Source organism: Rhagoletis zephyria, unplaced genomic scaffold (genome assembly GCF_001687245.7).
Source record: "Rhagoletis zephyria isolate East Lansing unplaced genomic scaffold, Rhagoletis_zephyria_1.1 Rzeph_scaffold_01217, whole genome shotgun sequence".
Lineage (NCBI taxonomy): Eukaryota > Metazoa > Arthropoda > Insecta > Diptera > Tephritidae > Rhagoletis > Rhagoletis zephyria.
In genome coordinates this window covers 133,956-143,244 of record NW_016158301.1, presented here as the reverse complement: position 1 = coordinate 143,244, position 9,289 = coordinate 133,956, and the positions used below count along the sequence as shown (strand labels likewise).

The following is a 9,289-nucleotide window of genomic DNA, read 5'->3' as shown; positions in this document are numbered from 1 at the left end:
ACAAGATGATTTACACAAACAAATTTAATGGAATAACAGACAAAAAATTTTAATTAAACAGAGCCTCTAAAATTAACTATATATGTATTACACCGCTCGGACTACCTTTTTCCTGACTGTTTGATTCGCCACCTCTGTGCGCGCTGTTAAATCAATAGCCTGGTTGCAGTCCCTGCTGCCGAGACAGTGGGTGACACCAATATAAATTCCCTGCCGCTATTGGTGTGAGCTTTCCATAGGGGTATTCCACTAATGTGGCGATATACACATATATAAAAAAAGACTGCCTTAAAGTTCTACCACTCATCAGCGAGTTGTGCCGCGCCCTTCTGCATCCACGTGCGATCGTTAGTTTTGGGATATAATGGCACACTAGTACAAAAACCCAAAAAAAGACACTAAAAACTACTCCACTATAAAATATTTTCCACGCTACTCACATCTCGCCGGGGGACTTGCTGCCTGCTTGATGCTCCTAGGGAGTGGGGCGCTGTATGTACTCGAACTCGTTGCTTNGACAGTGGGTGACACCAATATAAATTCCCTGCCGCTATTGGTGTGAGCTTTCCATAGGGGTATTCCACTAATGTGGCGATATACACATATATAAAAAAAGACTGCCTTAAAGTTCTACCACTCATCAGCGAGTTGTGCCGCGCCCTTCTGCATCCACGTGCGATCGTTAGTTTTGGGATATAATGGCACACTAGTACAAAAACCCAAAAAAAGACACTAAAAACTACTCCACTATAAAATATTTTCCACGCTACTCACATCTCGCCGGGGGACTTGCTGCCTGCTTGATGCTCCTAGGGAGTGGGGCGCTGTATGTACTCGAACTCGTTGCCTGTCCTCTAACTCGTGGTCTCTTCTACGTGCAGTTCCTGCCGTGGACGGGTGTGTTTCCGCGGGATATTTGCGCGTGCAATCGGGGTCGTTCTCCCCCTCCAAACTCGCGATCCCGGGTAAAAAGAACACGGCACTTATTTTTTTTCAAGAAAAAAAACACCGCACTGTACTATAATTTTTTTTTTTTCGTGTAAAGACCAAACTTCACAAAAACGAGTATCATTCGCGCACTGTGGATTCGGTTCTTGTTGAACACGAGGCAGATCTATCCTATGTCCTACAGTTACCCCCTTTTTATAGGCCGTTTTCAACCTAGTGTTCTATCAAAACACCGTTTTTTCTGAATAGTTTTCATTTTTCTATTTGGCCAATCACAAGTGCGCGCACCCTACATCTATCCCTTTCCCGGCGAATTCCATTATTCACCACACCCCAACTCGCAGTCTGGCAGCCCGAGAGCATGAAAGCTTAGTAAATTTCCCTTTGTGGTATATTTTTGTTCCCATTGATTTATTTGACATTTCCAACCCAAACAATGGCAATCAGCAATAAAAAAAGTGCTGCATAAACAACTACCTTATTTCATTTTAAATGTGGATTTGCTTTCTTCCGAGCGGACCAAGGATTATTCCTAGAGAATATAAAAGGAGCTGTTTGCTACGGCATTGCCCAAAAAACGCTATTCAACGGCAGAACGTGCCAGAGGTTTTTTTTTGCTGTGTCACGACAGTTTAAATCCGCGTGTGAGGTGGACAATTCGCTAAGTGCCGGAAAGTTTTTTGGGAAAGTCCGCGCGAAAGTTCTTACATTCGGTGGAGTCAACAACAAAGAGCATCGGGAAGGGCCGCAGGGGGTTATCTTGACCCGAAAAAATCGTCAGACTGCGAAAAGTGTGCGGAGTCCACGAGAAGGCGACGTGTGAACAGGAGTATGTAAAATACAAAGGAGCTGTTGATGTAATGACTAGTCCCGGAGGTACGTGTACGTGTAAGCGTTTTTAAATTTTTGCTGATAGCCGTCAAAAATTTGTGCCGGATGTTAGGAGTGCGGCGAAAATATTTAGTCTCCCCACGAGAAGAACTAGAGGGCGCGGCACAACTTTTGTGTAAGTGCTATTTTTTAAGTGTATTTCTACTTTTATTTTGTCAAACATTTTTTGGGCCTAAGTCACGCCCGCNTAGCCGTCAAAAATTTGTGCCGGATGTTAGGAGTGCGGCGAAAATATTTAGTCTCCCCACGAGAAGAACTAGAGGGCGCGGCACAACTTTTGTGTAAGTGCTATTTTTTAAGTGTATTTCTACTTATATTTTGTCAAACATTTTTTGGGCCTAAGTCACGCCCGGTGTCGAAAGCACAAGAACGTGCAGAATTTTATTGTATCACACGACACTCTCGGTATCGCAACTTGCAGAACGGCTGCAACATTTTTCTGTTGGAAACATTTGCTGTTAGCCCGCCGCGGTTAAAGTGTGCAAAAGCTTTCAGACATTGAAGGACGGATATAAAGCCGCTCACGAGGGTAGTGCTGACAAATTTCTGCCCGTGGATGTGCGTTTGCTGTGTAGCTGATTTAATTAAGTATATTTTTTTTAGTTAGTAAGTTATATACGTATATGCCCATATATCTGTTCTGGTATTTCTTTTTTGTTCCGACATTGATTTGTTTTTTTTATTGTTCTATTGGTGTACTGAATCCAAAACCTACCCCCCATATTGAAAAAGAATTCTATCATTTTTGAGATTAAAAATCCCCATTAGAACCACCCCTTAAAGAGCTCTTTCTGGCAGGTTTTAGGAAGGATATAAATGTTAATACTCTTGTGAGTCCAAGTGTTTGTTCGAAGTGTATGCAATTTGTTTTAATATGGAGACGGTTTGAGGTCCAAAAGAGAATTTTTATCTACAATTTGAGAATATATTTTGTACCATTAATATAAAAGTTAATCCTTTTTTTGAATTTAAACCTTACAAATTTAGTATAACTTCTAAGATGGTAAACCAAATAAATTGAATTTGCATTTGAAAAGAAAGACGTAAATATGTTTGGTTTTTAAGGAATTATAAAGAGGGGGATGAGTTCAGAAGGATGAGGTAAGAGGAAGTTGGTACGGTGGACGTGATAGGAATATAAAGGGGGTTGTCAAGAAAAGAAAAATGCAACGCCGAGAATAGGCAACCAAGGTCGGGAGGGCGATCAACGATGTGATGTGGAGCGTTGCAGAACATCTTCTTTTTGTTACGCCACCCCACGGCCTGACGCAGCGGGTTGGGGACCCACGATCCGCGCTTGAACTAGCCGAGGAGCTGCTTCTGGCAAGATGACTTTGGGGCTGGCACCAGTGGTAAGCACGGGGGAACAAAAATGGCACTCAACGATAAATGGCACAGTGCCAGTGCCAGAAAAAAATCTGTTCTGAGAATCAAGAACGTTATAAAGTAGTTGATTTTTTTTTAATTTAAGTTGTGAAGTTTAATATCAATCCTGTTTCCCTTTTCGTACAAATTCGCGAAAAAATGGCAAAAAAAGAGGAACAATTCTTCGTTTCTGCTGACTTACGAATATCTAGTCAATAAATTTCGTAAATGCACAGAACAGCAATTTTCCTTTTTTTTTTGTATATATAGGCGGTAAAATATACGGTGACTTGGTTGTCCACCGAGCAACAACCAGTCGCACCGCAAGCGAATAATTAATTTTTTTTCGTTTAAACAGTTTTGGAGTCTTTTTTGTTGGAAAGATTTTGGGGCGATTATTTTTTGCTGATTTGAGGGTATCCAAAAAGATACACCTCCATTGCAGCAAGAACTCCGATCCCATTGCATTTCCCTTTAACCTAGATTCATACTCTTTTTTTTTATATATATAAAGGTTTGCCCAGTGGCTTGGGAAAAGTATGATAGAAAAATACCAATCGCACTGAAGAGAGCTGAGTGCTCATTTGGCCGCGGTAAAGTCTGTAGTGGCCTAGGAGATAACAATTTTACCCTAGTTGCAGAAAACCTTTAGTTAAAAATTTTAATACATTTGTTTTAATTCCTCAACAAATGAGTCAGGCAGTTTACCCAATATAGATTTTGATGAAGGAGCAGTTGGCCCAGCAGTCCAAGAGCCACCTATCCCACCCGTCCCAAATATAACAAGCAATCTACATTTACCTCCGTCGAGCGAACATACCAGTAGGTCCAATGTTAATGAAGGGGCAGTCGGCCCAGCAGTCCAAGAACAACCTATCCTACCAGGCGCAATTACTAGCAATCTCAATTTTCCTCTAATAAGCGTACAAACCCGTAGTGCCCGTGTTAGCGAAATGTTTCCATACCCAAGGTCGTCGCGGGAAGAAATCACGCCAATCGTCCGAGACATAATACGGGATGTAAAGAATTCCTGGAAAGATGAGGTAATGGAAGAATTAAGGTCTGTGTTCAGGGCAATGATAGGCAATATGAGAAGTTTGTCCAACACCCAGCAGACGCGCACCCAACCACAGGCCAGCAACTGTGGGAACCATCAACATTCCAGTAATGGGTTCTCTCCGAATAGACGACGCCGTGACGAGCTCCCTGCTCCCACGCGAAACAAGGTCAACGGGGCGCAGTACCAAGAAATGGCAACAGAAATACGGAGCCTCTACATCTCCCGAATCCTTTGGCACAACAATCGCGAACGCGTGTAACGCCGGATCAAGTATATAATGGGCGCGAACAGGTTAGTCACCAGTCTCCTCAGGTACCACATGGCATGGCTGAAAACAACAGAAATCGTCAACTACGCAAAGAAGTTAAAATTCATAAGTGGGGCTAACTTACCAGGGCCACAACGACAAAATCGCTGTGAAGGATTTCCTGTTCCGTCTGGATCATTTGCGGCAGCATCATGGATGTGACTGGGCAGATGTAATGCGGGAGTTTCACCATTTATTGAGCGGAGAAGCTAGAGAGTGGTACTGGCTCTTCCTTAAGACTTACGGGGCCATATACTGGCATGTTCTACAACATGCCTCGCAGCGACAGTTCAGCTCTTATCGATCCGAGTTCGAGTTGCAAAGAGATCTGACGCAACGGAATCAACAGCCAGGTGAATCCGTCGATACCTTTTCCCACGCTATGGGTGTTTTGCGCTCACGCCGCGGGGCCCTANCAACGGAATCAACAGCCAGGTGAATCCGTCGATACCTTTTCCCACGCTATGGGTGTTTTGCGCTCACGCCGCGGGACCCTATAGNTCACCATTTATTGAGCGGAGAAGCTAGAGAGTGGTACTGGCTCTTCCTTAAGACTTACGGGGCCATATACTGGCATGTTCTACAACATGCCTCGCAGCGATAGTTCAGCTCTTATCGATCCGAGTTCGAGTTGCAAAGAGATCTGACGCAACGGAATCAACAGCCAGGTGAATCCGTCGATACCTTTTCCCACGCTATGGGTGTTTTGCGCTCACGCCGCGGGGCCCTACAGAGTACGAAGCAGTGAAAATTATCAAGCGTAACGTTAGGGAGTAATTGGCGCGAATTGTTTACCCAATTCTCATATGGACAGTGGATCAATTGCGCGTAGGGTGCATAGAGGCAGAGAGGATTTTTCCAAGACGTGAGCGTGTGATACTGGGTAGTGATCCTCAGAGAACGTATCATGTTATTGAGCTGGCGTTTGATAGAAGCAGTGATCATGAAATCGACGACGATGAGGGTTAAGTCGTCNTTGCTTTGCGGCTTAATCTCTTTAATTATTGGGGAATAACAGACTCATGGGATGGAGCTAGATGTTAGTGGGGTCTTATTTGTTGCCCTTTGTTTTCAAAGGTTTGCGTTTTACATGGTGCTCATGGGTTAGAGCTTATGGCATTAGGGTCTTATTTATTGCCCTCTATTTTCAAACCAAATACTGTTTCTTGCTCTATTACATTATCTTGTATTATTCGGGCTCCGGGTTGGAGAATTTGTGGAAGTTTGTCGCTTCCAATGACCAGATCTATGGGTGCTGGTTTGCTGAAATGGGGGTCAGCTAGTTCATGGGCATTGAACTCTTTGATAAATTCAGGACTTACGGGAGAAGTNCTCCCGAATCCTTTGGCACAACAATCGCGAACGCGTGTAACGCCGGATCAAGTATATAATGGGCGCGAACAGGTTAGTCACCAGTCTCCTCAGGTACCACATGGCATGGCTGAAAACAACAGAAATCGTCAACTACGCAAAGAAGTTAAAATTCATAAGTGGGGCTAACTTACCAGGGCCACAACGACAAAATCGCTGTGAAGGATTTCCTGTTCCGTCTGGATCATTTGCGGCAGCATCATGGATGTGACTGGGCAGATGTAATGCGGGAGTTTCACCATTTATTGAGCGGAGAAGCTAGAGAGTGGTACTGGCTCTTCCTTAAGACTTACGGGGCCATATACTGGCATGTTCTACAACATGCCTCGCAGCGATAGTTCAGCTCTTATCGATCCGAGTTCGAGTTGCAAAGAGATCTGACGCAACGGAATCAACAGCCAGGTGAATCCGTCGATACCTTTTCCCACGCTATGGGTGTTTTGCGCTCACGCCGCGGGGCCCTACAGAGTACGAAGCAGTGAAAATTATCAAGCGTAACGTTAGGGAGTAATTGGCGCGAATTGTTTACCCAATTCTCATATGGACAGTGGATCAATTGCGCGTAGGGTGCATAGAGGCAGAGAGGATTTTTCCAAGACGTGAGCGTGTGATACTGGGTAGTGATCCTCAGANGGGGTCTTATTTGTTGCCCTTTGTTTTCAAAGGTTTGCGTTTTACATGGTGCTCATGGGTTAGAGCTTATGGCATTAGGGTCTTATTTATTGCCCTCTATTTTCAAACCAAATACTGTTTCTTGCTCTATTACATTATCTTGTATTATTCGGGCTCCGGGTTGGAGAATTTGTGGAAGTTTGTCGCTTCCAATGACCAGATCTATGGGTGCTGGTTTGCTGAAATGGGGGTCAGCTAGTTCATGGGCATTGAACTCTTTGATAAATTCAGGACTTACGGGGGAAGTCGCTAAGTGCTCCGTTAATTGCTTGAGCATGACAGCTTTTGTAGTTGTCTTCCGATTTGCCTTGCGCAGAGTTATATTTAGTGCACATACGTTCTTAGGGCGTTTTGAGTTACATCCACCAATTGTAAATACTTCGGTTGGGAGCTTCAACCTCTTTTGAGCTGCTGACGAAATAAAGGTTCGTTGGGACCCTTGGTCAAGCAATGCTCTGAGTTAAAACTGTTCTCCTCGATGCTCTATTGTCACTATTGCGGTTGGGAGGAGAACTTCCTTTTCTTTGGCAATTTGGAGCGAGTTAACATGCGCGGAGTTTGAGCAGGGGGTTGCTTATCCGACTTGTAGCTTGATAACTCTTGGGGGCAATCTTTGGTGATCGCGTGCGCTATGCTGTGTTGCGCAACTACTTTTTGAGTATGCATATTGGTTGGGTGGTGATCATAGGGGATCACTTGCTCTTTGTTTTGTGGCCCTTTGGGAATGACCATAGCTGTTATTTATTTGTCGCCTGGGAGTAATCGACTTCTTAAGATTTTCATTTATGCTAGCCTTTTTAGAATGGCCTCTGGATGAGTGTACATGCAGTAAGGAGTTATGTCTTTTCTGACAATACATGCATGCGAATTGTGACTTGCGTTCTGCCAAACTATGATTGAAAGCAAGGCAGTTGGGACATAATTTATGTGTTTTAACAAATTGTATGCGCTTTTGTGTAGAGAATTTTTTAAATATGGTGCATCTCTTCATCGGATGTGGAGTTTCGCATAAGTAACAGGAAAACACCGTTTTAGAATTTGTTAGAAAAACATTGATTTTACGGTTGGATTTAGAGAGATTAGAACTTCTGGGTACACGTTTTGGAAATTTCATTTCTACCCTTTCTAGTACTTGAGATCGGGACGTTACAAATTCGTCCATTTGAGACCATAAGGGGAGATCTCTTCTTGTGGGCAATGATTGCTCCCATAGTAATCGGGTATCTTTGGGACATTTGGCTACGCAAATATGTATTAGAATGGGGTCCCAGCTGTCTGTCAAAACCTTTTGGGTATTTAAAATGGACAGACATGTTTTGATTTTGCTTTGGAGATCAATAATTTGTTTACTATCTTCTTCGTGAACACTAGGAAGATTCATTAGAACTTGGATTTGGTTATCCACTAGTATGCGTTTATTTTTGTAACGCTCGCTTAATGCTTGTCATGCCAGATCAAAATTCTCGTCGCTAAGAGGGAACTGCTTGACGATTTGACCGGCTTGTCCTTTTGTCTTATACCGGAGGTGGTATAATTTCTGAGCGGATGATAATTGGGGGTGGTTTATGTAGACGGCTGTAAACATATCTCGGAAAGATTGCCATTCTTCATAACCACCGTGGAAAATCTCTGTATCACATGGCGGGAGTTGCAGATACATGTGAGGATTTCCATCTGTGTGCAATATCTGTGCTTCTCGGGAGTGAGAGCTTGGGGGACTTATACCTCGGATCAATTTGAGTTGATCTAAGATCTTCGCTTTAGTCATTTCATAAGTGTCAATACTAAATTGATACTTGCCTTCCGCCAACGCCAAGAAATTATCTGGAAGGTCTTCATCCTCTTTTTGGAAAAGTGAGTCATATGCGGCTTGTAACCGCGCCCAGAGATTGTCAATAGTTCTTTCTTTTATTTCGAGGGCCGACTCTGTGAATTTCTCTATGGGAGACGAGGTGAGTCTGGACAATATCTCATGAAGCCATCATTTTCGATATTAAATTTTTGTGCACACGGGTCATGAGATTCTCTTTTTATAAGCTTTTATTTAACTTGGTCATCCCGCGCAAATCGCGGAAATTTCCAATCGATTTTAAACTGACTTCCCGACAAGTTAGAGACTTGAAATTTTCAGCATAGTTGCAATCACGATGACACTGCAATTTAAAATGTAAATGAATTCTCCATATGGTCCAGGGGTCTTGATTCAAAGGCATTCAAAAAATAGTAAGATTTATGGCTAACAGAGCGTAATTTGCCAAAGAACGTAAAACCACTACAAAATTGTTAAAGCTGCCGACGCGCTGCGGCGTTAGTCTAGCAAAGCTATTCCCAGTCTAGATATGAATCTCGTTGTAGGCATCATATCAAGGAGATACAATCAAACGACTCCAGATGTCGCCCCGCCAGAAGAAGTTAAATATTGCGCCTAAATATATGCCATGCTACAGCGGAAATGGACGACACGCCATTTCTTTAAATAAAATTAACTGCTGCTATATGTGCATATGTATGTTTATACAAAACGTAAGCAAACAACATTTTGCTTGCCGAGTCTTCTGTTCTCTTTCATTACAAGTTAAATTATTTTAATATCTATTGCAAAATTTTGTACATGAAATAAAATAACACTTTTTAATACACAACGCTTTTATAAATGGACTAAAAATTATAAAATA

The 9,289-nt window shown here is 42.9% G+C and overlaps 1 long non-coding RNA gene across 1 annotated transcript; it reads right to left on the bottom strand.

Moving 5' to 3' along the window:
- Positions 1–3,743: 3,743 nt before the first annotated feature.
- Positions 3,744–4,960, bottom strand: LOC108363215 (uncharacterized). Its single transcript, XR_001847586.1, has 3 exons — positions 4,313–4,960; positions 3,989–4,234; positions 3,744–3,814 (listed from the first exon to the last, which is right to left on the bottom strand). It is a non-coding gene; the product is annotated as an uncharacterized LOC108363215 (long non-coding RNA).
- Positions 4,961–9,289: the final 4,329 nt, after the last annotated feature.